Here is a 27,626-nt window from a genome sequence, read left to right on the forward strand (position 1 = left end):
CTTTCCCAAAAGCCTTGCAGGCATGCCACAGAGCAGTTTAACTGCTTCTTTTAGCCACGTAGTTTTGCAGCCTTGATTCCCAGTACTATTCCCCTCTTCAGAAACAGATCGTGTTTCTGGATGAGAAATTTCAAGGGCATGTCACATACACTGATGATATCTCATTGTGCTTTCCAGACCTATTTTGGGCACCATCAGATTTGCCTCTTGACTACATGTAATTGGCTTTTGATATCCTCCTGAAAAGACTATGATTGGCACTATTTCTGCCCAAATTCAGGGATTTAAGTGAGGGCCCAGAATTAGGAGCATATTCACCACCTGTATTCAGTGAATGGCCTTCTGGAAGTCCTTAACCACCTTTGCAGACAGAGGCACACAGAACCTTAGTTAGGTGCAAAGTGTCAGACAGTAAAGAAGCTGCAAGCTTAGACTTGGTTATCCATTTGAAGAAAATGCAGTGGAGCTAATAATTCCATGTGACTACTCAGATGCTTGCAACTAGGTTTATTTGCATGTTTTATGGGATCAGAGCGCTTGACATTTAACAAGACTAGCGTTGAGCGTGTCAGGGATAACATTTTTCTTCCATTTCTGTTGCTGCACAACTACTGGGTGTAACAAACATTAGTGTTTATTTACCAGAATTTGGATTTCTTATTCCTACTAATCATACTTTGCCAGCATAAGGTGCAATTGTTTGTACTGAACCATGCACACATTAGCCTACTAGTCTTGCTCACTTAAGCACACTCCTGAATTTTTCTGCCAAGACATTGGCTTTACCAGTATACATTAAATCAATGTGCTTTGGATTTGTTGCCTGTAGTCTTGGCTTGAAAGCATAGGCTGAGCTTCTATCAGCTCCATCTCTTTTCACATCAAATCCATTAGAGTGAATGGAGTGACATGAGGTAATCACTGAAGATGAGATTTGGCCCAAAACTGATAAATGGTCCAATAACTCTATCGAGCTGCATAGTAATTTTATATGACAGTTTTCTTTTTGGCTGACTGGAGATGACTGTAAGGAGAAGTGGCTTCCCGGCAAAATCTAAAGCAAAGGTCAAAGTCTAAGGACTTCATATTTGTAGAAGTAGATGCAGGTAAATTTATTCTTAAAAGTATCAATTTAATTATTGCAGTTACAGCCTTTTCTAAGGAAAAGAGAAATAAAAAGATAAGGTAAAATAACCAATGAGAAATGGCACCTTTATTTTGGGGAAAAACATCTGTTTCAAAATACCCAGATTAAAGTTTACCCAGAAATTACTTCTGTGGGTTCTGACGCTCCTAGAAAGTGGTTAGATGCCTCTGAGATGCAGAGTAGGCTCTACTATCAGTACTGAAATGAGTCAGTCCCCAGTTCTGATAAAGGCTGAAGGAAGGAGTCTTTTGATGGGATCTGCAAGACTGCATTTTTCTCCAATAAAGGCTGTTACTGCGTATTGACTAGTAGCATTTTTGCAGAGACCTGTGGCTAGGTGGAAATGTGATCCACATTGGAGAGAGCGCCCCATGCGGGGACTTTACATAGGGGGTCCCCACACAGTCTGAAGAGCCATTGCTCTGCACCTCACTTTAGGATCAGGCCACACCATGGTAAATATTTCTGGGAACTTAAAGACCCCCCTCAAAATGGGCTGTTCTGGTCATATTTCCCTGGCCTTGAAAAGGAAGTTTATCTCATATAATTTTCTTCATAAACTACAACTGTAAATAAGGGGCTGATTCTGCAAAATACAAGCCTCCCTGTGCCCCACTGATCCCGTCAGCATGAAGAATGCTCAGGGTCTTCTAGGCTTTAAATCAAATATAAATTGCTCCAGCCGTATTGCCTTTACCACCAGGATCCCCAGGATTAAACTATCCAAACCTCCTTGTGGAACAATGATCCCCACTTTCCCCTCTTCATCAAAGTTACCACAGGCACAGGATTGTATAGCCACTGAGTCTGGCTCCGCTTTACAGCATGTCTCCTAGAACACTGCTTTGGCTGTATAAAGTGTTGATTACTGCACCTCTAGGGCCCTTTACAATGTAGGGATAAATGCTTTGCATTTTATTTCTGCCAAATGTAGAGAATTCTTTATAGATTGTACAATATCACTGCAGCTTTTTTTTTCCTTTTTTTTTTTTAAAAAAAAAAAGATAAGAAGAGTGGCATCATCCTGCAGGGATCCTGCCAGCTGATTCTATATGCACTTTTTTCCTTTAGTGCTTCTGAGAAAAACAGATCAATTAATAGGAAGGGGGGATGGGGGAAAATCTAGGGTTTCACTTTGGGAAATGGGGCTCATCTCACCTAACTTCAGCTATCTTGAAGAAAGGCAATCCAAAAAGAAATCACACAGGACTATTTATCCTCTCTTAAGAGAGGTGGGTTGAATTACTCTCAGGAGCTGCCTGCCTCTGTTCCTCTGTCTCCAGACAGAACTAAGATAATTCATGTAGATTAAGGGGCAAGCCTTAAGGTCGCTGAAATTAAGATGTAATTAATATGACCCATACATTGAATTCTGCTTGTTGCACGAGAGAAAAAATGTAAATTCCAGTGAGTAAATGACAGGCTCTATTTTCCTTTTAATTCAGGATATAGTTTCAAACACCTTCTTATACCCACTGTTTCTAATCTGGGATTTAAATGATGAATTCTTGCTTCCTTGCTTGCCTAATAGATTTTGCTCTTATTTACAAACTGAAAAGTCTCATGCTCGGTCTTAATATTTTGTAAACATAAAGGCATTATTATGGATATGAATGGACACCAGAGAACCAGTCTTCAGGTTAGAAGGAAAATGAAGCTCTGCAGGGCTGAGGGAATATGGCCTGGCAACTGAAACAAGGCGAAAGAAAGGAAGGCAATCTTAAAGATGCCTGCTGATAAATACTTTTGTGACCCTGTAAGTGGTCATATTCACTCTGGAGTCAGATTTGTGCAAGTACAAATCTAGGAAAAATGCCAAACAAAATAATTTCAGTTTGGGGAACTGTTTCTCATGCAGAATACTAAAAATTTTAAGTACCCCTCCCCAGCTTTTTATTTTCTATTTCTCTGGCATTTTTACAGAAAGCATTACAAAACAATAGTAGTGGTGTTTTTGTAGCCACAATGGCTGAGCAATAATGTGAGCCTGCCTGCTGCTTCTCCCTCAGACCAGAAGAAAGGTTTGCATGCGTGAAGACTTGTCTGTGTTCTCCAAGTGTTTCAGCTCGTCTAATGCAAACTATGGCCTTGCCCTTCAAGCTTGTAGTTGCTTCAAAGAGAACATGCAGACACCTTCAGTGTCAGAGGTTGCTGAACAAGACCAGGATCAATGCTTCCTTGCAACAAAGGCCTAGTAAGAATTGAACGCATGTTTCAACCTAGTAAGCAAAAAGGCAGGAGCAATGCTGGGGGAATACAACAGCAAGCACGGAATGTGAAGAGGACTTGGGGAATAACACCCGACACCTGCAGCCGCACTAGCAGGCAGATATTCAGCTCTCTGCAAAAAAATGACTCATACTCATTTGAAAGTGTAGAGGAAAAGCTTTGGCAGCACAGTGAAAGAGGCAGCTCTCCTTCCATGGAACCAAAAGGCTGTTCTTTAGAAAACAGCATATTCCATGTCATTTTAATCTCACCAGGATCATTTCCCAAGATCGAAGATGACGGATCAATATCCCCCTGCTAACAAGCGCTATTGAAGAGCTATAGCATCACTCACTGATAAACAGATAACTTCAGATTTGTTAAAAAGCTGTAATTTTTCCAAGTTGTTTATGGAAGGAAAAGGTGACAACAGGATGTTGGGGAAGGGGTGGCAGAGATGAGATTTCAAAAATGCTATGCTTTTTCCAAAAATTCTTCTCTGTAATTTCTGAGAGCGATGCTATTTCTTAATAGAAGTAACAGTTGAAAAATCCCAATGTGAGAACAGCACAACATGTGGGCAAGGTTTGGCAGTAGAGATGACTGCATCCAAACCTCTCACCTCTTACGATTTGCAGGCAAGTCTGCATCCCTACATACATTACAGCTAGAGCTTATTGTGATTTTGGCTGTCAAGGCATTAGTACTCTGCTGTTCCCAGATAAAAATAAAACGACATCACAGAAAACAGACACTTCAGATTGCCTCCAGCTATTCTATCCAGCTCCCATTATTCCTAAGGCTGCAAATGCTGTGGCCTCTAGCAAGGATATTCCTGAGAACGCCACGTTAAAAGTTGACATGTCTTCTCCGTAGGAAATTCTAGACTTTTTTCTTCCTTCTTTGGAGTAAAAAAATAGAAATTTCAAGAGTTTCCCATGAAAGTGAAAAGTTCCCGAATATTTTGTTTCCAAATAGCTAAAATGACTGATTTTTTCAAAAATGTTGAAGAAAATGAAACTGGAGACCATGACAGACTGTTGCTTAATGCCCAGCTCCTTGGGTAACAACAGGGAGTCAGAAACGGCTAAGCCCTGAGAGTCCATGGGTGAGGCAGCAGACTGGGAGTGCAGGAATCAGCATTCCATCTCACTGGCAGAGGTGTCCAGAGTAGGGCTTTTACACAGAGCAGGCTTTTTAGTTGGCTTATTTAAGTCCTGCTTTCCACACGAGCCACCATCAAAAAACAGAAAACAACGTCTCAACTTTTCTTTCTCCCAAATATGGAAGGAAAACTGTTCTGGGCAGAATGAAATGTTGGAGTTTGAGGATTTGTGGTGGGTTTTGGTTTTTGGTTTTTTTTTAAGCTTTAAATTTAGGTCAATTTAAGAAAGAAATTTGTTGACTCTCTTTTTCACTCAAAGCATCTGTAAATTACTTGTATGGATATAAATAGCTATTTTTTCAGAAAAAAAAAAAGCAGTTTATATCTGGCAAATTTCAACAGCATCTACATGAAAGCCCTGAGAGAGGCCCCCAGCATGAGCTCTCAGCTGCACAACAGTGGGACAAACTCCAAGTGGACCAAAGGCTCCTTGGGCTTCTGGCCTCCAAATGCCTGTGAGAGTTCCTGGCAGCTATAAAACCCCATAGAAGTCCCATGGTACTGAAGAAGTCACTGTTGCTGGAGTCTACAACCTCCTGCCAGGCAAACAAGTGTGAAATGATGAAAACCTCCTTACGGTTCGCTGTCAGTTTGCTAAAACTGACAGAGTTCCACAAATCATTCCAGATGTGATGAGTCACCATTTTCTGACAAAAAAAACGGTTTGACTGGAGAACATCCAACCCATTCTATTCTTGGGATGGTTAGAAATTCCATCGTACTAGACTTCCTCTTGTTCTTTGACCTACGACAAAACACGGCCACAGCTAATGGAGCCCAGAGCAGCATGCTTCAGTTGGTCAGGCCTCCAAGCACACTTCCCACGAGTATCTCATTTCAAGGAGTACCACTAGTTTCAAGCTGCCCTCAGAAACAGAGTTAAAGAGCAGAGATAACAGAAAGACCAATTTATATTAAGAGAATTCATCCAAGTGCAGTTTACTTTTCAGAATGACTGATTCTTTTAAACATCCCTAAATTTGTTCTACAATTGAATTTTGGCAGATGGAGAGGCATGTATCAGAGTCTTACAGTAAACTGGAAGAAAGTTAATGATCCCCTGAAAATCAGGTATGTCCTGAAACGTGAGTTTGACTAGCCTAGCTACAAGCAACACTGTTTTCTACCCTTGTTAGTAAGGTACCTACCCTCATGTGACTTGTTAAGTGCTGCGCTTATCTGTCCATGCAGTTCCCAATAATATGCTCAAGCAAGCATGGCAGAGCGACGGCAGTCTCAGAGACATTACGTTCCTAGCAGTTCCATGAAGTCTGGGTAGAGTCAGGCTCTCAGTACCTCCCGTGAGGGAAAAAGGTGCAGTGTTTATTAGATATCAGAAAGCCTGCAATATCAAAAGCCCCTTTAAACGACCCCACTGTTGGTAAGGCTTGAGCAAGACCTTGCATCTTACGCTGTGAAGTCAACCACCAAAGAAATTAGTAGGAAAGTAAGTTTCCTTCCCTTTGATGCTTACAGAAAAACTGGATTTTTCTAATAGAAGAAAGCAAGACAATGGTGTTAGGAGATTTAGGGTTTTTTCCAACTTTTAGCAGACCAGTCTTGGTCATTCACTGCTTCTTCTTTGGTACAAGGACTAATGCAATTAAGAGTTTGCCAGTTTTGGATAGTTACAGACTTGGAGTCAATCTGGCTGTGATAATCTGTGTGAAACAAGGTGAAAACAGCTCGCACCGGCAAAAACTTGGCTATCTTTTAACAACTCTAGCAGTCAGTCTAACAAGATATCTAACACCTCCATACAGAGAATACTTCATCAGTCATTACATTGGCATAGCTTGCAGTGGTTTTGAAGGAAGCTTTGTAAAAACAATAGATGGCAGAATAACTGTAGGATTTTGCATGAACAGCAATATTGTCACCTGTGTTGACTCTGGTTTTGGTAAAACAAGAAATTATATTAAAAACAAACATTTTGTCATTTTTTGAAACACTATTGGCACAGAGTCCCCTCCATATTTTAGATGAAGTGATGGACATACTCATACATTGCACAAAGGAGAAATAGGGAAACCTGGAACCTCCTGCAGCAAGCGAGAAGAGGCCCAGAGCGGATATTGAAAAGACCATTATGATTTAAATCATTTTATCTAATTTGGAGAGCAGAATGTTTGAATTGCTAAATGTTAAGAAAGCAAGCAAACCATTCCAAGATCCTTAAGTGAATTATTGACACACAGTGTAAAATCTGCAAGGACTCAGCAGCAGTGTAAATTTGCATTTCCATAGTCATCCCTGCTGAGATGATCTCAGATGAAACAGTGGGATCCACATATGTAATTTAGTGCAGGAACTATTCAAGCCTGCTCTAGTGAAATGTAAAGTATATTCAATTTTTTTTATGCATCCTTATTTGCCAAATGCTGATGTTCCTTAAAAAAAATTTTAACCAATTTAGCTTCATTCCTGTTAGGAAATTAGTATGAAATGACAACTGGCTTTTCTTAAGAAGTGTTATCTTGACTGTTCTGATGTGTTTAGCAGGATGATGCAGTACAGCAGATGTTGTTAGGGCCAAAGCAAAGAGAAAAAAGTAACAAAATGGGGACTCTGACCTTATGCTCTTGTTTAAATCCATCCTTGTTTAGCAGAACATTTAAACATCTGCCTTGCTGACTCAAGGGCCAATGGGTATCCACTGCGTATCTAGTACTTGCTTACACAATTCTCTTTTATAATGTCCAAATGCCTCCAAATTATTCACTTAACAACACACTTGATAGTGAAATATTCATCCTATCCCTGGGGAACTGAAGTATATGTTTCCCCCTTTTGTGCTTTCCACCTATGGGTGGGCCTATTGCCTTGGCCAAGGGTTCCAGAGTAGCTCATGTTGTCACTGCTTTTGCATAGCCACACCCAGCACCAGCCAGTCAATTCCACCCTGCACACCGCTTAATGCAAACCCTGGTTCCACAGCTGTCCCATACACCTCTCTTTTTCCTCTGTCAAAGGCATTTCTAGCACATGGCTCATGCCATGCACAACACTTGTCTGCCCTGTGCTCGACATGGCAGTTAGTACAGATCACATTTAGTTTCAGTGCTGTTTTTAATCTCCTCTAGATGAAGCCACTCCACATCCCTGTAGGTGACCAATATCACAGTCATGAACTCTCCTATCTCATGTGGCATAGCTTGAGGAACATTGGTACAAAGATCCCATCCCTCCTCCAGGTCCCTTGTGGTCCCTCTTTTGGGTTGGGACATCTTAAAAACCCTTTAAAGGTTGTCTAAGCATTAATGTCTCTATGCTATTGCAGGAGGTCATGTGCTGATATGATGCTTTCTGGAACGGCAGTGGATGACCAGACTAGTTGGAGAACCAATACCAGAGGACCCTCCTGCCCAGTGGAACGATCTTTGTTCAAACCCTATGTAGCTGCTAATTTTCTCCAGAAAGAGACCTAGTTATTCCATTCCAGGTGAAATCTCAGGATTGGTCTAGCAAGCACACGGTGCGTACAGTCAGGGAAATGAGATGTTGAAACATAGCCAGGAGTCAATCACACTAGTAAGTGCAGTGGAATAAAAGCAGATCAAGCAGTTGGTACTGAGGATCCTGTGAAAGTAATTTTGTGTGTTTTACTTCAGACTTGAGTTAGCCTGATTCCCCAAACTGAATGTTCTCACATTTCAAGGTGTGTCTCTCTAGGTAAGGTGTCCCACAAGCCCAACTAGGCCTAGTAAGTCTGCACAAGCCAGACACCACCAGAAGACCTAAACATTGCAGCATTTACTGCCTTTTGTTTGCATACAGCAATAAGAGATTTGTGGCAGGTCACCAGATATAGGTCCATGGCAAAGCTGCTCATCAAATTCAAATTTCAGTCCAACCACTGGATTATCCTTTCACCTGGACAAGGGGGCTTAAAGCTTTATCAGTGTGTAGGTGGCAAACGGAACAAGTGGTTATCTACACACACAGAGCAAAGGTAGAAAATATGGTTAGCAATGACATTTTAAGCCTTTCTGTGAAATGATCCATTACTAAATACACCTTTTCTTTTACATACTGTATCTGAAAGGCAGATTATGATCAAATGTAATTTTTAATTGTATTTTCTATCCTTGACTTTTTAACATTTAGAATAAACTCCAACCCTTTTCCCCTAAAAAAAGAGAGACTGTACTCTTACCAGGCAAATAACATAAAATGAATTATTTACAGCTTCAGGAGAGAGATTTCTTTTTAAATAGTGGTATAATTTGTGAATCTTTAGTGTCTGTTTTTACAAATGGTTAGTACTTTGTAAATTCTTAGAAAACTGATTTTTACATTATTTGTATGGTAGCCATGTAAACCTGAGCAAAAATGACCTGTTTTACAAGACAGACACAAAAGCAGGAGGAAAACATATACAAACTTTGCCATTACTTCATTTAGGATTTGGTACGTATGGTCCCACATAGAGTTTAGTACACAAATAAAAAGCTGTTTAAGATACTACTTCTACCAATGTACATGTGAACGACAGAGAGTATGAACAGGAAGAGATGTATATGCTGTGTGGCAAACAGTGTGAACAGAAGGTGAATTCCAGAAAAACCTTTTAAAGGAAATGTGTCACTTTCTGCCATTCAAGTATGTTTATTTTGACTCTAGGAAACTTATAGCTGATGTAATTTTATGAGTTTTTTTTTTTTTTTTAGTAACCTGAGAAATCAGAATCCCTAATTTCAGCACTAATTTTACTGTAAACGAACAGAATTAGACACAAAGAGCAGACTATTTTTATCTTCTGACGTAAGGACGGAAGCTGCAGCTGTTTCAAAGGTACTAAAGCTTTCACATCCCTAATCAAGGGCAATGGTGTAAGAGATTAAGAACTCAAAAAGTGAAGCAACCATCAGCTGCATTTGGACTACTTATATGAGAAAAGGATTCTGTTGTGCTCATCTGCATTTTGGACTCCTTGATTAAGAAAATTCTCGGGCAGACTCCTGGCCTCCTTGGAGTCATGGCACAGCTGCCTGGACCCATCCTGTATCAGAACTGCCGGCACAGTACAGTCTGGCAGCACGAGGTTATATATTAGGGAGTAAAAGCAGGCAAGGGAACCATGGTCATGACTTGTGCTCCTAAATACATCAGAAGTTAGGAACTTTTGCAAATATCCTTCATAATAATTTATAATGTGCAAAGCAATCAAATAATTTCCTTTAGCACTGAGACTGATTTCAGAGGGAATCAGCAATCTTGTAAAGCTTTTCATATTGAGACCTATGCGATTTTGTTTGGATTTGCTGAAAAAGCATGACTGAAAAAAGCACCAAGGTTACTGACGCTGTCTTCCATCCTTTGCCAGTGGCAGGAAGTCTGGGGCAATGAAGCGTTTTAAATTTCAAATCTTAACATGTTCATGAAGAGGGAATATGCCAAGACATTAGGGAGAAAGCAGTTCATATAACAGCAAAAGTAGTCTTTGAGGCAGAGCAGTGACTGAAGTTAACCTGAATATCTGAATATCTGAAGTTAACCATTTCAAGACACACAACTATCTCCTCCAAGCACAGAGTGGCTGTCTTCATTACGTGCCACCCTAAATGTCTAAAGAACAGGCATAGAAAATCAAGCACAGCCTGCAACAAAGAACCAGAAGGAAAAAGGTTTGCAGGAAAGAGAGGAAGCAGCAAATTGACAAGGATCTGATAGTTTAGACTCCTAAGGCTTGAGGATGTGTTGAATTATCATTTTTTTTTAATTTACCAGTCACGGACAGATGTTTTAAGTCACCCTCCAAGTCAGCAGCAGTTTTGCTATTTGCTTCCGGAGGATAAGGAACTCAGAACTTCATCACATTAACTCTTCTGGTTCTTTAGATGCAAACTTCTGTTTTGATGTTCTTGCATTGCATTTCTAGGCAAATTCTGTTTCAAGTCCAGACAGTATTGTCAAGGTAGTGCAAAAGCAATATTGCTACACTAAGGTTATATATTTTTAAAATTTCCAGATGGAGCTAACAGCCCAATCTACTGATTCCAAACATGACACAAAACAAAACAGCTTTTATTTGTATCATTATTCTTAATAGTGGCTCAGGAATCTGGAGAGATGGGCATCTACTTATAATTTTATGTGGTGCCAAATATTATTAAGGAAATACTAATGCTTGTTGCTTTGGACCTGCAAAAGTCTCTATTTTGAAAAAAGACTTTTTTCCTCTGTCCTTCTACCAGCCAAAATGTCCATCGGTAAAATTACCATTTATGTGACCATAAAATCAGAATCAGGATCCAGTTCATAAATTCCTTTGAGGTAGGTAAATATTTCTTCCATTACACAGAAAATGTAATGAATTGTGTAAGCTGAGCAATTTTCCCTTAAAAACACATCATTAGAACCAGAGAATTCTTGTATTTAATTTTGTTCATTTCTCTACCATGTTGTATTTCAAACTGGAATTCTTTGAGGATTTACACTAGGTCACGTGTGGACAATATGAAAATTTGAGGGTGAAGTTTTTTTATTTTCTTTCTTGACATTTTCCCATCTCAGTTCATAAACTGAGTGGCTTTTATAGCTTTCTAATAAGGAAGGCCAAGCAATTGCTTGATGGCTACGAAAAAAATACAAATCAAGATTTCAACATCAATTGAAATTGAATTTTCTCAAGTTATCTTGTCTTCAATGTGTTAATTTTCTTTAGATATATATGTGCAGTTGCCTTCTTACCTTCCCCTCCCCATCTCAGTTTATTCTTGTCCTTTCAGATTTTTTTAATTTATGTGACAGGGAGAGAAAAGAACACACGGATGCTTAAGATCATCTTCATAATTTTGTACTTTGACAACATCTCCATCTACTTTCTCCCTGTCTCCTCTACAGAACTGACTGAACAACTTACTTGGTTATGACCAACATGAACAGAGACATGTCATAGAATCATAGAATGGTTTGGGTTAGAAGGGAACATAAAGACCATCTAGTTCCAACCCCCCTGCCATGGGTAGGGACACCTTCCACTAGAACAGGTTGCTCAAAGCCCCATCCAGCCTGACCAGTTTTCTTCCCTAGGGAAAAAAAGCCAGTTTTCTTCCCTAGCACAACACTGAGTCCACCTTAACTTGCTACTGACTGCAGAGCTGAGATAACTACACAGTTTTGGTAAATCAAAGTGAATAATCAGTTCCTCAAAACTAAATAGGTATTTTCTATTGAAATATAGGCTTGCTAGGTTCTTCCAGCTAACCTTACCATCTCAACATCATCAGATGAAACTTCCTGAAGCTGGTCTATATTCATTTCAACACTCTCATTTATTTCCCCCATTCTAGTACTAAGACCATCTAAAAAGCTTTTCCCTTATAAACTAGCCACTAATTGGAGACTGCTTTTTGCCCTGAGGCGTCTTTGTATTCTCCCCTCCCCTTGGCCACAAGAATGCAGCTTTGGGTGCCTGGCCATTCACTTGTCTCTTCCATCTGAAACAAAAATTCTGTTCCAACATCCTTTTTAAAGATAATTCTGCCCTTTGCTGGCCACCTTATTCCATTTTGAAATGGAGGAATGTGGCAAATAACACATTAGTAAGTTGTGCTTTGAGGACTCCATAGCTGACTTAGAGTTTTGTTTTCTTTATGCTTACAAAGTTTTATCTCTGGAAGCTAGAGCCTATTTGAAGATGTTAAGCACTTGGTTATTTCCACTGACAAGATCAATTTGGTACCAAATTAGAAACTGTCTAACCTTTGGTAGTTTGAACAAAATGAGTGTTGAAGAGGCAGAGCCTGTATTTGTTGAACTCAAAGTGAAAAAATCTCTAAACTCCAAGTAACTTTCCTGAGCTCACTCGTACCCAGATTACTATCAAACATCATGGGTCAGATTTTGAACTTGTTCAACAATGTAAGAGAATCTCAGTAGCCTCTTAGAGAATTTTCCATAATGCAAGATTGATGCTAAACTTGTATGTGAAACCTCAGGCTGCTCCCTTAGAAGACTAGCACAGGAGTGAGGCCAAAGAAGCTGTAAAACTTCAACCATTCTGGGTCTCAGGGTTGTTTCTAAACACTAATTGAAAAATAGCAGAAGTTACTGTCCCCAGTGGGCTGCTCTAACTTCCAGTGCTGGTAACATTATCACTAGGCTAGGCAAGGAACTTGGTGTGTTCCAAGTCAGAACATCATAAAAAAGCAAAAGCAAAGACAAAAAGTGAATTTTTAATTAACCAGGAATGTTTGCAAATGAGGGTGGGGGGAAATCTGCTTTTTGTGGAGCATGGCTCTTTTTCTTAAAAAGTTTTCTTAAAACATTTCTTCTTTTAGATAACAAACTCTCCCCTCCTTCTTTCAAGAATATTCTGGACAAGAAATACCAATATTTTTGTGCTCAAGTCAACATTTATAAAAAAGGAATTTTGACCAGCTGTACATACAAGTATAGCTCTGTTCCCAAGAGGTCAAGTGTGATAAGCATCTTACAGTGATTTTTAGGCAGTGCACATCCTGTATCTTTCAGCACAATCAAGCAAGCACAACTCATATTTTAACGATACGATTTGGCTGAATGTTTCTGGAGCAATGCTGTAGGAATGTGCCCCCATCCTCAAGAGCCTGGGTTTTAACATAATTTGATTTCTGAGAAGGTATGGCTGAGACTGATGTAAACTGCACCACTGTTCTTGCTGAGGGATTTCTGTGAAGTAGCTTTTCTCGTGCATTCTGACTTCACCCTGAATTATACTTCAGGAATGGGCCTCGTTCAGAGGCACTGAGAATCCTCAGTTCCTCTGAAAATTAGTGAGCTAGTGAGTTTTTTGCACATTGCTACGGGCTGCTAACATTTTGAATGCTGCTTCAAACCATACCTATCTCAGCTGACTGTGTTTTCTGCTCTAATTTGGGATTTGGCCAGAGCACAACATTCACATCAGTCCTATCTTGACATGAACAGTTACTTACGTTTCTTCATTATTCCACTTCTACCAGCTGGCCTATTATATTATAACATGTCACAAGGGACTGTATCAATTACATGAGGTTATACTACAGCTGTGAGCATAATGTAAAACTGGGTTTGGGAGAATGGGTTTTTCTCACAACTGTGGGTAAGCAAAATGGCAGCTTTATAAGAATGGGTGCTAAACAGTAAATTAGAAACCTAGAGATCTCCCAATTTATGAATTACTGTTACGTGAATGAATTATGTTACCACAAACATATACCAAGCAAATACGCAGTTAAACTGCTTGAGCAAGTCAAGGGCTCTCTTTGCTTATCTATCCAGAGGCACTCTGGAAGCTTAGGCTTAATGTTTGAAGTTGAAAAAAAAAATCCTTAAAAGCACTTCAAATACTCTATTGTGTAAACGGCAGTGGAAAAGAAGTCTACTTCTAAATGAGAGCACCCTGATGGGGTGGGGGAAAAAGCGCTCAACTTCTGTATTGACTTCATATCACTGAAGAGGCTGTCAAATTCTCTAGGTAGATGAATCCTGAGCCAGGATAAAATAACTGTGCCAAAATGTTTCCCTTAAACCATATGGTGGCATATGACAAAAGAAAGACTTCAACAAATCTAAGTTAATTGATACCATCTGGGAGTTTGCTCCAAAAATCACAGTTTTCCTTCTATTTTACAAATCATGAAGCTGTATTCACATTTTGTGAAGGTGTATTTCATGCAGTAATACTTTTATGCCCATGGATATTATGAAACAGTATACATTTGGTGAGCGAAACCAACACCTGTCCATGGGTGCAGAAGAAAATGGTACAACACATACGACCATACTGTGGCATTCAGTCTGCTACTATTCAACTAGTGCGGTGAAGAGAGCTTTTGAGAAACTAAAACAATAATGTTATTATTGCCACCAAACAATACTGCTCAAAGAATCAGTGCTATATATAAACTGCTAAGAATGTTTTCATCAGGTTGGGAAGCCAAGTCTTTGTGAGGCTGAAAAGAAGTTCTAGTAACTGAACAAGTGTCCATTCTGCACTGCATTCCCCAAGGGTTAGAAAAATGGCAGAAGGCTACATAGTTTATGGCATATCAGCATTTTTTTCATATGCAGAACTAGAGAAATGAAAATATATCTTTGTTTTATACAGATTTTCTTTAGCCCTCAGACTACTGAGCTATTCTTCAAATGCCTTTCACTAACAAAGACTTAACATTTACCAGAGGATCGGGCAAATTCCTCAGGCATTAGAAGCATGGTTGATTAAAAAAGCCTGCATTTAGTAATTAAAACAATGCAACTAATCCACAATTTGAAATATTTTGGAAGCATATCATAGGGTGAATAACGCAGCTGTCAAGTAAAGAAGAGCTTTTCTCATAAAGGATCACTTCAGAATATGAGCATCTCCAGATCCCCTCCAGCTATAGTGCACTTTTGCATAGTTGGAGATTTTTAATATTTCTTAATAGCCAATATAAATCACAAGATTTCATAACAGTGCAAGATTTCCTAGGGTTGGTTTAACACTTACAGAGAACAGCAATTTGCTGTATTATCCAGCTAATGCTTACATGCAAGTGGTTTTGATTCAAGCAATGTAATTAAGATGGGTTTTATATATTGCTGGTCATCCTTTTATAAGAGCTTTGCCATTCCATATACTAAGTGGCTTAAAACTTTAGGTTATGTAATTAATCATGACAGACACATCAGGAGGACTGTGGAACCCCCAAACTGATATGAAACAAGCCTCAAGGAATGAAACACTGTGAACTTAATAGTGGGAAGGCCCCTTTCCTTTTCTGTCTTCTTGCTGATGGACATGGTATGCTTCCCTCACATCTGTACTGCTTTATCAGAACATGCAAGTCTCACAGAACATTTGTGGCAGCCTCAGTAAGAGCACCTGTTATTTTTCAAGCCTGAACGAAGTCAAGGTGTTTTCTTATGTGGATTTTCAGTCAAGAAAGTAATAAGGGAATGTTATTCACAGCATTTTTTTCCCGAATTTCTGTTACTTCAGTCGATAAATATGTTAATCTCTCTCAATTATGTTCACCTTTATCAGTTATGGAGAAAAAAAGGTCTTGTATGCTACAGAGGAAAATAACGAGGATACTTATTCTGTGTCAGGCATTTCAGAAACTGTGACTGGGGCCACAATCACCAGGAAAGCCACTTTACTTGTGGCTACCATCAACCATAGCTGTCTCTCTTCATACTCATTCACTCACTCTTCACCACAGGAAGCCAAACTTGCCACATTGGAGGTATTGAAACCTGAGGAGCAGTCATTACTCCCAACTGCAATAAAAGGGGAATCACAAGTGAAGGGATTTCCTGGGTGTAACACCAATGTCCGAGACAGAAATTGCTCAGCAGCACCCTACCAAGCTACCAGCAGGTAGTACTATGCCAGTTCTTCTCTTCCAGTTGCATCAGTCTTCATAGACCCTCAGTCACGAGAGGAAAAAGGCAAGAGGGTCTTAAGGCTCACATGGAATTCAGTCCAAGAGATAAGTAACACATAACTGGGTAGCTCATCTCGGCCTGGCTGGGAGGAGAACAAATTAGTTGTGACCTGGAAAAAGGTTACAATGTATTTTGGGGGGATTTTACTTTGAATATCTTTAGGCATTAAGACTAAAGAAAGAAAAATATGGGAGATTTCCTTTCTATTATTTCTGTACTATGCATATTTATGTAATATACTACAACTGACAGGTAGTGTCTGCTAGCACCTTCCTATTTAAACTAGTCGCACTGAAAATGATCCATGTAAATTACACAGCCTCTTAACAAAGGGCGCATTACTGCTTACCTTTACCTCTTACAAAAACACCTCTGCAGATATTCTCAAATCACAAAAGAATACAAATGCACATAGTCAAATTGGATCACACTGCGGTGATTATTTCTGCATTGATTAAAAGGCACTACTAAACCCCTCCAACATTCCTACAACCCTCCAAAAGAAGTGAACACAGTTTCTCCAAGAAATTTTCCCTGCATTCCCAGTTGTCTTCTTGGTACTCAAGATTACAAAAATGGAAATGTAAAATACAGAGCTGATGGGATATGGAATGATAACACAGTGGTTATTTCTAAAGGGAGAATACAGATGAATCACCGGGCTTTTAACTGTTGTTAAACTTAACCTGGAGCTTTAAGAATAAAAAAAAAAAACAAAACTTTTCCTCAAGATTACTTTTAGCCCATTCAAAGCCTTACCTCTGTTACAGTACCACAAGAGAAAAACAAATTGCATTGCGATATGTCAGTAGAAAGGTAAGCATGGGAGGTCCTAGCTAGTATCAGACAGTGGAAAACCTTAACTGGTATTTATAACTGTAGTAGAAGATGATTGTTGATCTTGGATATTACAGATTACAAAATGAACATTTCCTTCCTCAGCATATAGTAAACTGTGCCTATGCATGTTTCTGCACGTATTATGTTGATGACATTAAACAAGAAATCCTTGTTTCAGAAAAAGAAGTGTGAATACATAGACACATCTGAGAGGCAATCTCAAAAAGTTGGTGGTTGTGGGTCATCTTAGTTTGTGTACGTTCTCTCACAGCCAAACAAACTGCATCATGATGTGCCTGCTTTCACTTCACTATGGAGGCTACACAGCTGAACACTGACCTCCACCTTTCTTTTTCCTCAAAAGGGGTGGCATGGGAGAAGGCTCTGTTGGCTTTCACCCAGGTAAGGACTGCTTACCTCCAGGCAAACAGTTGGCTGGCTGGCCAGGGTCAGAGGTTGACTCTTTGTCCTTAATGACTTGATTCAGGACTTGGCTATTACACAGCCCTTATATTGCCTCCCTTGTCTTTTCATGATATTTGTTTCGGAAGCTGGGACTGAATCATTCACGTACATGAAGTCACAGCAAGCTTTGCTTTTGGCTTTGGCGGGAGCAGTATCCTGTGTGAGCACACTGTGAGCTCTATCTCCCTTTAACTTGCAACATGTCAACACATTTTTGCAGCTCTATAGAAAGTACTGTAATCTTAAAACAGATGCTTGTTGTAGATAAGCAGGGAATGGCATACTCTGTGCTGATTCTAAATCAAAACAGTGCTATCTCTGCGAGCTATTAAAAACACTTTGGTCTTCTTCACCAGCCAGCAGCAGTGTAAGGGATACTTTGCTGCTACCTTGGAAAACTGTCAGCCATTTGTTTCCTAGAGCCAATATTACCTGCAGTTCTCGTACAATAGTGTTCGCAATACACAAGAAGGAGGAATGGAAAACAGACTTCTCCAAACATTTCCACTATGTGCTCATTTTAATCCCTGGGAACCATCAGATAAAGGGAGGATTTTATTTCTCACTCTGATTCCCAAATTGTTTTGTTTTTAAATCAGAAAAGAGTCACTACTTCTTCACTCTGTGTTCAAATCTAGTGACAGCTTTCAATGCATTATTTTAATTAGGCTTCCAAATTTGTTCATAAGCTGTCCAGGTCACAAGGAGAATTAAAAACAAACACTGGTAATGTATTTCTGCATTACTTGTACAGGCAGCTATATTTGACTTGTATCCAGAAGCAAAGCTAGCAGGATCCACATGACTAGAAAGGGCACCAGTGAAGTTTGACATTGTTTAAGCTTCTGGAAGCTCTGCTCTGAACTCTGCAGTGCCTCTGTTACTTTGGGATTTGTATGAGAGAGAGCGGCTTAGTAACTCTCAAACAACACACAAGTATTAGAATGAAAAGCTCACCACTAAACTGCATAAATTATTTATGCAGTGATAATAGTTGTGTTTTCAATACACATAATAGATTCCTCATTCGTATATACTCCTGGAGACCATACATTAATAACACCTCATCTACAATTTTCATGATTATCAGTAATTTTGCCCTCATTCTAAAATTTGCCCCCCTACTCCCCCACCCCTCCCAAGTCAAGTTTCAAAGCAAGGGCTAAGATATAATTTCCCCTAAGCTTGTGGTTATGTAGAAGAGAAAATTTTATAATTAATACAATATTCTGTGCCTTCCAGGAATTCAAAGATGGGCAGTTTTTCAGCATTTCAGCATTTATGAGACGAAACAGAAAACCCACATTCCTTCCTTGCCATCTCACAGCAAAAACATGACAAAAAAAAGAGATACATCATGATGCAATGGATATATCAGTCAGAGCTAAATGCACAGAACCAGAGTTTATACGTGATTAGTTCCCAGCAACCCATCCTGACATTCTAATTTTAGCTCATCAGCAGCTCAGGGACAGAGAAGAGCCAGCCAGAAATACAAACACGCACACATTTTGATCTCTTCCTGGATTTTCTGTGGAAGTACAAGTGCAATGGCTTTTTCAAATCTGCTGACTTCTTAAGGTATTTAAAAAACGCTTGAGCAAAAAATACCATTTACTACAATGTAGATAAAAAAGAATTTGGGGAGGCTGCTATCATCCATGGGAGCGAGCCAAGTGAGTTTGTGGACCTTAACTATGAATTTTCAAACTTTCAAGTGTTTGATGGCTTGTGAATTTAATCTTAACTCTGAATTCCCTGGGCTTTTAAAGTCCACGTATAAATACCTTTCTGCTAACTACAACATTCTTGTAGGAGTCTTACTCTGTAATTTACTACTGTTCACACTGAAGCCAAACTGCTTTGACTTAAAAAGCAGGTTTTTTAAGGCATATGCCATTTCTGGTACCTTTTGCTTTAGTGCTTTGTTCTCCTTTTACGCACACTGAAGATTTTTACGTAATGGTTACTATCAATACCTTTAATCCCAGAGATGCTACAGGCAGAGAAAGGAGATTCTTCCTCCTGCTCCCCCAGGCAGTTCTGTAGGGTGGCGGATCCGACGTGCAAAGACCGTGCACCAGCTGCTGCAAATTTTCTGTGAACCAATTAACAGAAGACTTCACTGTACAGAGCTGTCAATCTAGATCTTTTCACAAGTGCTACAATAAACGTCTGAAAATGACTATGCAAACTAAGCTATTATAATGCCAAATATCACATGAAGTCCTGTAAATGTTAGTAGAAAAGCATACTATGGCTCAGACACTGGCTAGGGGCTCTGAGGTGAGACTGAAGTGCAATCATTTATGGTTTTTGCTCTTTCCATTTCTCAGATGCTATTGACCTAAATACAGAAGAAACTGAACACACAGCTGTACTCCAGTGGAAACTACAACCATGTTTGGGTTTGGTTTTTTCTCTTTTTCTTTTTTTTTTTTTTCTTTTTAGTTTACAATCAGTCTGCATATCATGAACCAGCAAACAAGTTGTACGACATTTGTTAATCACCTTAAAATTAATTTTGTTATTCAAGTTGCCATGATAACCCTGTATGTAACCAGGGGAAAACCCATCCCTTTAGGAGACACCTGGAAATCTTTTTTCCATGTTTTCAAGCCTGTGAAGTAAGTGGTGAATGCTTGCATTTCCAAATTATATACAGATACAGTCTGTATGGTCTTTTCTGTGGTATTGACTGTGAAACAGTAACCACAACGTTCAATTTAAAAAAAAAGAAATATTTCAAAATGTATTCAGATCCATCATTCCATTACAGTGAAGCATTCCTGAAAAAATATCATTTATCTGCATAATTTCTCATTTTCTACAGTGGTATTTCCTTTTGCAATGAAATAATATTGCTATTATTTTCTCACTGTAACCTAGAGATCTGTTTTACATATAGCCCATTGAAACAATTCTGGTCTTTATGTTCCCTTGTTAATCAACATTCAGGATTACCAAGTTCACCCAAATCATTCTCTGCATTTCTGTAATATTATCTACAAAGCAGTCTTTGTGAAGAACTTGGAAACATCTTTTTTGTGAGTAATGAATTTATCAAAGACAAATAATGATAATGCAACTGAAATTATTCTACGAGTCACAAAGCTTGGCAAATGTTTTTGATTAAAAACCTGCAGAAGCGTCAAAAACATTTAAAAGTTCAATTTAAAACATTTAGTTAAAAAAATTAGAGAAAAAAGCGAAGTAGAAGAGCTAAAAAGGGATTAAGAAACATCAAAAACACTTAAAGACTTGAGGACCTACCCTATAAGCATGGGAAATACTAATATAAGAATGCATCCTGAGGAAAAGTCCATAAAAGGAAATAGTAGTCAAAGAGTGTTACTTAAATACAATTGTTCAGTATAAAATAAATATCATTGTTAAATATCATAAATTGTTTAAATAAATTGTGACTTTTTTTTAAAGTAAAGATTTATATCTGACAACTCACAGCTGTTAAGAAATACATAGTGTAATTTGTTTTGCTGGCTTACCAGAGGTATTTAGTTATTCATCTCCTAAAAATGGTTTCTATGTTTTATTATTTTAGTTTGAGACAACAGAAATGACTAAGCATCACTGTAGCTGAAGGAGCTACAGGATTTTCATGTTTTATTAAACAAAGATTCATAAGAAATAACACAGATTTGGAAATTCAGAGAAGGGAATTAGAAATATAAGGTTAATAATTTTTAACTTTGCTATCAGGAAGAAAGAAAAATTAAATTTTCGTAAAGCTACATGTCGCCTTTCAATTTTGAGATCTCATTCATCTCTCAATCTTCCCAGTCTTGGAAAAAATCGTATAATAGCAGGAATAGAAACAGAACATTTTGAGCAGCAGAGGGTTTGAGAGTCATACTTCTTCACTATATTCAGTTGCAATCAGAGTATCTTAAATGACGATTAGCCTTTAGCAGCCAATACACTGGCTGTTCCTGGGATACTCAGGGTCTGATGGTGTGATCATGTATTTAGATGTGTACTAACTTAGAAGGGCCACTAAGAGTTTCACATCTGCAATACGAAATGTCTTTAAAAATTATTCTTGCCCTTTCTACTTTCATGTTAGGTGGCATAATGATGAAAAGAATGAAATGAAAAAGGTATCTTTTATGGCAGAGATTTATTGGGAGATAATTGCATATATTACATCTCTCAGCAGGCAGACAAATCATTAAGTCTGCATAGAGCTCTTTGCTGCTGGAAAGAAATTGGTGCAAAGAAATCTATCTTGTTTGCATTTTGACTCAATGCTTAATATAAGTGGAAGTAGCCTAAAGATTTGCCTGTGCCCTTGTTTCCCTCCAAGATAGCAAGTCCTCCCATGACAGCACCTTCTGGGGTGACAGGGCGAAAGTGCTGTGGATCAGTTTTGGACAGGGGCTATCCTTCAGTCAAGGCAGGTCTCAATATTGCAACAGAACTGTGCAAAGCAGCCTAAAGAACCAGCAAACTGGGCTAAAACTTACTCCTCTGATGCTGTACGTTGTTGAGCAGACATGCTCAACAACAGAAAGGAGGAAACACTATCTAGAAATATAGGGAAAACAACCATATATACAGAATCACCTCACCACCTGTAAACAGTCATCAAATCTATCATTTTGCCAATATACCAAGCCCTCCAATGGGGGCTGCAGCTGCCTCTGGAAAGTGCTGAGGAAGGCAAAACAGAGCTTCTCTTTGCAGTAGCTGTACACAGGGTAAGTAAAGTTTAATATCAAGAGCTCCAACCAACTTTCCCACAGTGCCATTATCTGCAGGCTGGTTTGGAGGTGCAGCTTGATGGAATGGATGGAGCAAGAACCTTGAACAAGAAGCAAGTATGGCTGTGGACAAGCTAGACTCCAGTGTAGAGGTCTTCTACCCTTTTCCCCAACAGTGGCAGAAAATAGCAGCAGGCATAATTGTTGCTAAGGAATCTGAATTATTTTAAGTTCACTAAGTTTCACTTCCTTGGGCTCAGTAGGTTGACAAACGTCAGCAGCAATATTTAAAAAGAGATGGCAGATACAGCAAGAGTGTCAGATTACACAGAAGCAGTTAATGTTCAGTCCCAGAAAGTTCCCTTCCTCCACACCAAATTAAATCAATGATATTGAAAATTAATGTCAATTCATTTTCCTTATTTTAAACAAACAAAAGAAAAATCCTCACTGACCTGTGAAATGCAAAGTATAACAGGCAAATATCTGGTTTAAGCACTACTATGCAATTAAAAATGAATACATAAGTCTCCCACAGATGACCACAGAAAACCTGCTATCCCAACTTTGCAATGTGACTTAATTGCTAGCAATCATTTTCACATGCTGCTAATTAGTTTCAATTCGTATTAAAAGCAAAGCATGCACTATTTGAAAAGCTGACCTTAGAAGCATCTTTCAGGAGGAAGCACTGACTATCTATGATATGTGAAGTGTACAGACTGTGTTTTCTGTAGGTGCTTCATATAAGAATCAACAGGTGAACAATGAAGACACTTAGCTAATACTAAGGCCCAAGCATTTGGGTCAAGAAGCAAGTTCTATTTTCAAACTCTACTCATAAAAGTCCTAAGTACAACTTACTCTATTCTAGAGCTGTTGGTGACTCAAAATCAACTTCTTCTGAGTGACTGGCTCTGTGTAATATCAAAACAGAGGTTCTAACAGTCTCAAGAATAAATAAACTAGCACTTTCACTTCTGTGAAAGTTTGAGTGCTTTGTGCCTGTTGCCAGAACTCCGTGCTGTATAGATAAGCTTGGTTGATATGACCCTTCCTGGTTTCTGTCCATGTCATGTAGCAGAGTAGCATTATTTTAACAGAAATAAAAGGAAAAGGTAGGTATTCTCTGAACTAGCCTTTTTATTTTTGATCACTATTATGATATTTTTCTCTGTCAAAACCTAGAGTCTCTACAACCAGCCGTGAAAGTCCTACTTTGAGAAATCCCGTTTCCTCTAACTTCACTCACATCCTGCATAGTGACTTGAGGACACTTTCTGTGTAAATACAGAAATGGTAACTCATGTAAGGATTTCATGCCCTTGTTTCCAGGCAAGATTCTAACCCGTCCCCCTGCAGTTAAGCAAACCAACTGAGGAAAAATGTAGTGCAGACCTATAGGTTCTCCCAAGGTTGTAGAAAACCTCACATGGCTTTTCCAGCTGACTTTGCAGTTGATTTATAGGCTGTCACCAAAACAGCGGTAAGAAGCTGACACAAAATGTCTTCTGCAAGCTTTGATTCCTTATTCATTATAATGTCTTCTTCATTTATATTCTATTGAACCAAACAACCCAGGATTTCCTCTCCCTTTGTTGGATAGCTTCCTGTCCCTGCAGCTGCCTTCTCTGATGTCAAAACATGAGAGTTAAGTGTTGTCCAAGGATTATGTTGCCCAAGTCCACCAAAATAAATCAGATTTGAGTGTTTGTCGTGGTTTAACTATGTTTAATCCTTTTAGCACCTCTGAATATCTGAGTTTAAACAGCAAAACCTCCTGTAATGAGGCAACTCCTCCCCTTCCCCAGACAACTTCTTGACAAGTAAAGATTCAGTATGACTTGCCTTGAATCTTACACATTGCAATATACTGAAAGTTTCCTGTTCTCTTTTCTCCTTTACTGTAGCAGAAAAAGATTTTTACTGCATCAAAGACTTATATGAGCAGGTTTCACTGTAGGTATAATTACATATCATTCTTGCCTTCCCATCTGAGCTAAATCAATTCTTCTGGTGGCAGAGTCTGTACTCTGACTCTGTATTTGAATAAAGCATCAGTTGTATTGAATGTGCTGGAATTGGCAGATGGTCGGTCAGTCATTCAGTTTGATATTAATTGCTTCTTTGAGATCCCTTCCAGAGAACTGAGGACAAAATGCATAGTGTCTTATTACATTAAGAAAAAAATCACATCTGAAATTCTTTGATGGAAGATTCATCTGCCTGGCAGACAATGCACTTTCTCCTTAAGAGTTAAAAAATGACTAACAAATTCCATGATTTAAAGATGATGTCATTTCCTTCCAGTGAGTAAAAAAAATCAGACATAATTTTGTTTGGAAGAAAAGATAATTTTTTTAATTACAATTTGAACAATACTTGTAACTGATGAACAGAGGTGGTTTGGTTTTTTTTTTCTTCAGGATGAAGGTAATGTAATTTGTTTTTTGTTTTTTGTTTTTTTTTTTTTAATTCCTCACCACTCATTTATGAACATGTTCAGCTGTGTTCATGTGTGCCTTGTAATGGTTCATGTTGAAGACTATAGTAGCAAGCAGTGGCAGGATTGTGTAAAATCAAGAATATTTAACACTTGTTTTTAATGACTGGACATCTAGAAGATGAACTAAACATCTGGGATGAGGGCTATAGGTCTGCTCTTCATGTATTATGGTGGGTCCACTGCTGGAGCCAAACAATTTTCTTCAGGTATAGAAGGTACTCCCAGGAACTAGCCAACATACTTGTAATTACATTCATACTTCACATCAAAAGCAGTTTTTTCCTCAGTATATTAAATGTGTCTAGCACCTGAAAATCATTATGTATGAATTAATCTCAAATTTATTACTTCACAGATATGTAAAATATATGTCGCATCATTTATTCATAGGCCATTAGAAATACATAAAATAGCTGTAAGATTTTTAAAAGTGTGGCACCCTTTCTTCTGATAGTTATGTATTGCTATTTCCATCATAGCAATTACAGCAGGTGCCAAATGCAACCTATTTCTTTTTGATAAATGATATCTTATGCAGTATTTAAGTAAGTAGTGTGTCTGCTCACCCTAAATATTTTTTAAGAAGAGATAATCTGTTAAAACTGGAGGCTTTCTGCTTCTGCCACTGTAACATTGTACTAGATAAGCGAGCTAAATGCCTTGTTTCAAAGGTAAGTCTCTCTCACATCAATGTACACAAAATTCCTGTGCCATTCCTATGTTCTCCCTTCTGCACTTTTCCCTGGGTCCTCTACACAGTAATATTTTCTTTTTCCGTAAGAGAGTCCATAAGCGGACACTCCAGTTTTCTCCCCTTCCTATCCTACTTTTGAAGTCACAGTGGATAATATCTGGACCTCACACTCAGACACTGCAAATCATGAATGTTTTAACATCTGCAGCCTATTTACAAGCAACTAGGAGGTACAACAGTAACACACCTGGTGTTTCTAATTTGAGTAAAATCCTCCACTGAGTCTTGGGGCTAGATCCTGAGCTAGCAAGAATCACATTAGCTCCGTTAAGTTTAAATGGACAATGTAAATTTACACCAGCCAAGTCTTTGACTTCAGAAAGCCACAAGACCTCTTGGCACCTCTCATGCTTCATCTGGAACGATGGATAAACTTGGGACCAAATTTAAAAAAGAAGAGATTTTGCCTCTAAGCTGAGCTTTCTTAGGTAAACAATAAAAATGGCTTAGTTGTATATTGCTGCATTTTGCTCTACCACTGCAAAAATACGCATTAACCAGATATTATTGACATTGGCTAAGGCTATTCACTTAATATTTTACTAGAGTAAAATATTGAGTACACATGGAAGAACCACCGGAACAGCACTGACAGCAACTTGGATACTGTGGGCTCACATGGCTGCATGGCAGACAGGCCAGTCGGGTTCAGAGCACAGCAGGCCTCTTGGACCCTGCCTGAATGCTGCGACCTCGAGCTACCTCTGCCCTGATGGATATCACCATCATTGGTCCTCTTTCCTCTCATCTGCTCACCCCCAAATTAATTCTGCCCACAGTTGTTTTATGGGAAGAAAGCAGCTGACACAAAAGAATTCAATGGCAGTCTTCAAAGCACGAAAACAAAGGCAGCAATATCAGCCATCCTTGCAGCTGGCTTTTAAAAGTTTGCTGGGCTCAGCCATCATTATTATGCTTGTAGACAGAGTGTACAAGCTGAAAAACTTGTGATGATGACATCTGCAAATAAATCCTGTGTCATTGTCACGTGGTATTGCATCAAGTCTCTTTGGGAAAGGTAGTTTTGCTACTCTATGTGTAGTAGCGCTCTCTGTAAAAGGTGTCATGCTTTTCCCATTCAGATCTACAGATAACAGAGCCGTTCTTGTTATGCTTTTGGCAATGGCTTCAGTGTGTCTCTCTCCTGCTACCTAAGTACACTGACTCCAATAACAAGCCAGGTGCCAAAAGCAAAGGGACTTTAAGAATGGGAATCTTTATTACAAAGGTCAGCAAGATGTTCCCTAGTTACAATTAATGGGGGCACACTGGAGTGATGCTCAAGAGTGCTGCTCAGACATCAAGCAGCCATACCACATATTTAGAGGAGGAAAAACAAGGTGTGACCTAAGATGCTGAAAAGCTTTAGGTAATGCAGTGAGCTTCTCAGGGGGCTAATTAGCCTGGGCTTATTGCTGGGCTGATGCAGCTCTGCTGCTTCCATTTCTGAAGCTAGTGTCTGCTCAGAGCTGAGTTGTGTTATGTGTACAGACCAAGTCATTCAGAGTAGCCAGGTGTCGCTAAGATGGCACTTTATCCCATGGTATACAAGCCCAGAGAGCTGCACTGAAGATGACAGACGCTCAAGTGGGAATAGTAGGACACAAACACAAAATTCTGCCTGAAGCTATTAATAAAGGAAAAACTATCATATCAGCTAGCCTGTTAACCATGCAGGTAAGATGGCAAATGCAAAGCTACAGAGGAGTTAAGAGGAAGGATTCTTTTCTTGCAAGCTTTCCTATCCCATCCTTTCAGCAAAATCAAGCCAACAAATGAACAAGAACTTATTGTCAGAGAGAAGATCTGCAAGGAATGTTCCTAAAACAGAAGAAAGCATGTTCAGCCACAGCAGCAAAAGAGGAGGTTGACACACTCAGCAGAATTTCTGAGCTTATGAATAAAGACGACAACTGAGTGAGAACAGAGCCAAAACTCAGAGTAAAAACTACATAGCAATATTCACACCTCTAACGAAGCCAGGGAATTTCTGGCTCTGTATCTTTTGTGCTTTAAATATGACATTTTTGGCATTTTGCCTCTTTGTGTGTGTGTGTTTTAATAGTGAAAAGAAATCCTACCTTGAAAGAATGTTTCATTTGCTTTTTCCAATGAAATATCCTGCTAACAAACTCTGAGGTCAGGGCCACACAAGCATCAGAGAGTTGGGCTCAAAGATAAGTAAAAATAAAATTAGACCAGAGTGAATTTTAGCTCCCTGAACAGCGTCCTGCCACGCACACAGGTTATCCTTTTCATTATATAGGTTTCCAATTCAGTTTTGGGCGTGTTGGCACTCCTATGTATTTGTTTCTGGAGGTACTTTGGAGCTAAACCATAACTGAAGTCTAAGTCACTTCTTACCAGCCCCATAAATTTGTTAGATAGGAAAATGCTAAAATAATGTGAAAAATTACTCC

The sequence above is a fragment of the Pygoscelis adeliae genome, unplaced genomic scaffold, assembly GCF_000699105.1.
Source record: "Pygoscelis adeliae isolate BGI_AS28 unplaced genomic scaffold, ASM69910v1 Scaffold25, whole genome shotgun sequence".
Lineage (NCBI taxonomy): Eukaryota > Metazoa > Chordata > Aves > Sphenisciformes > Spheniscidae > Pygoscelis > Pygoscelis adeliae.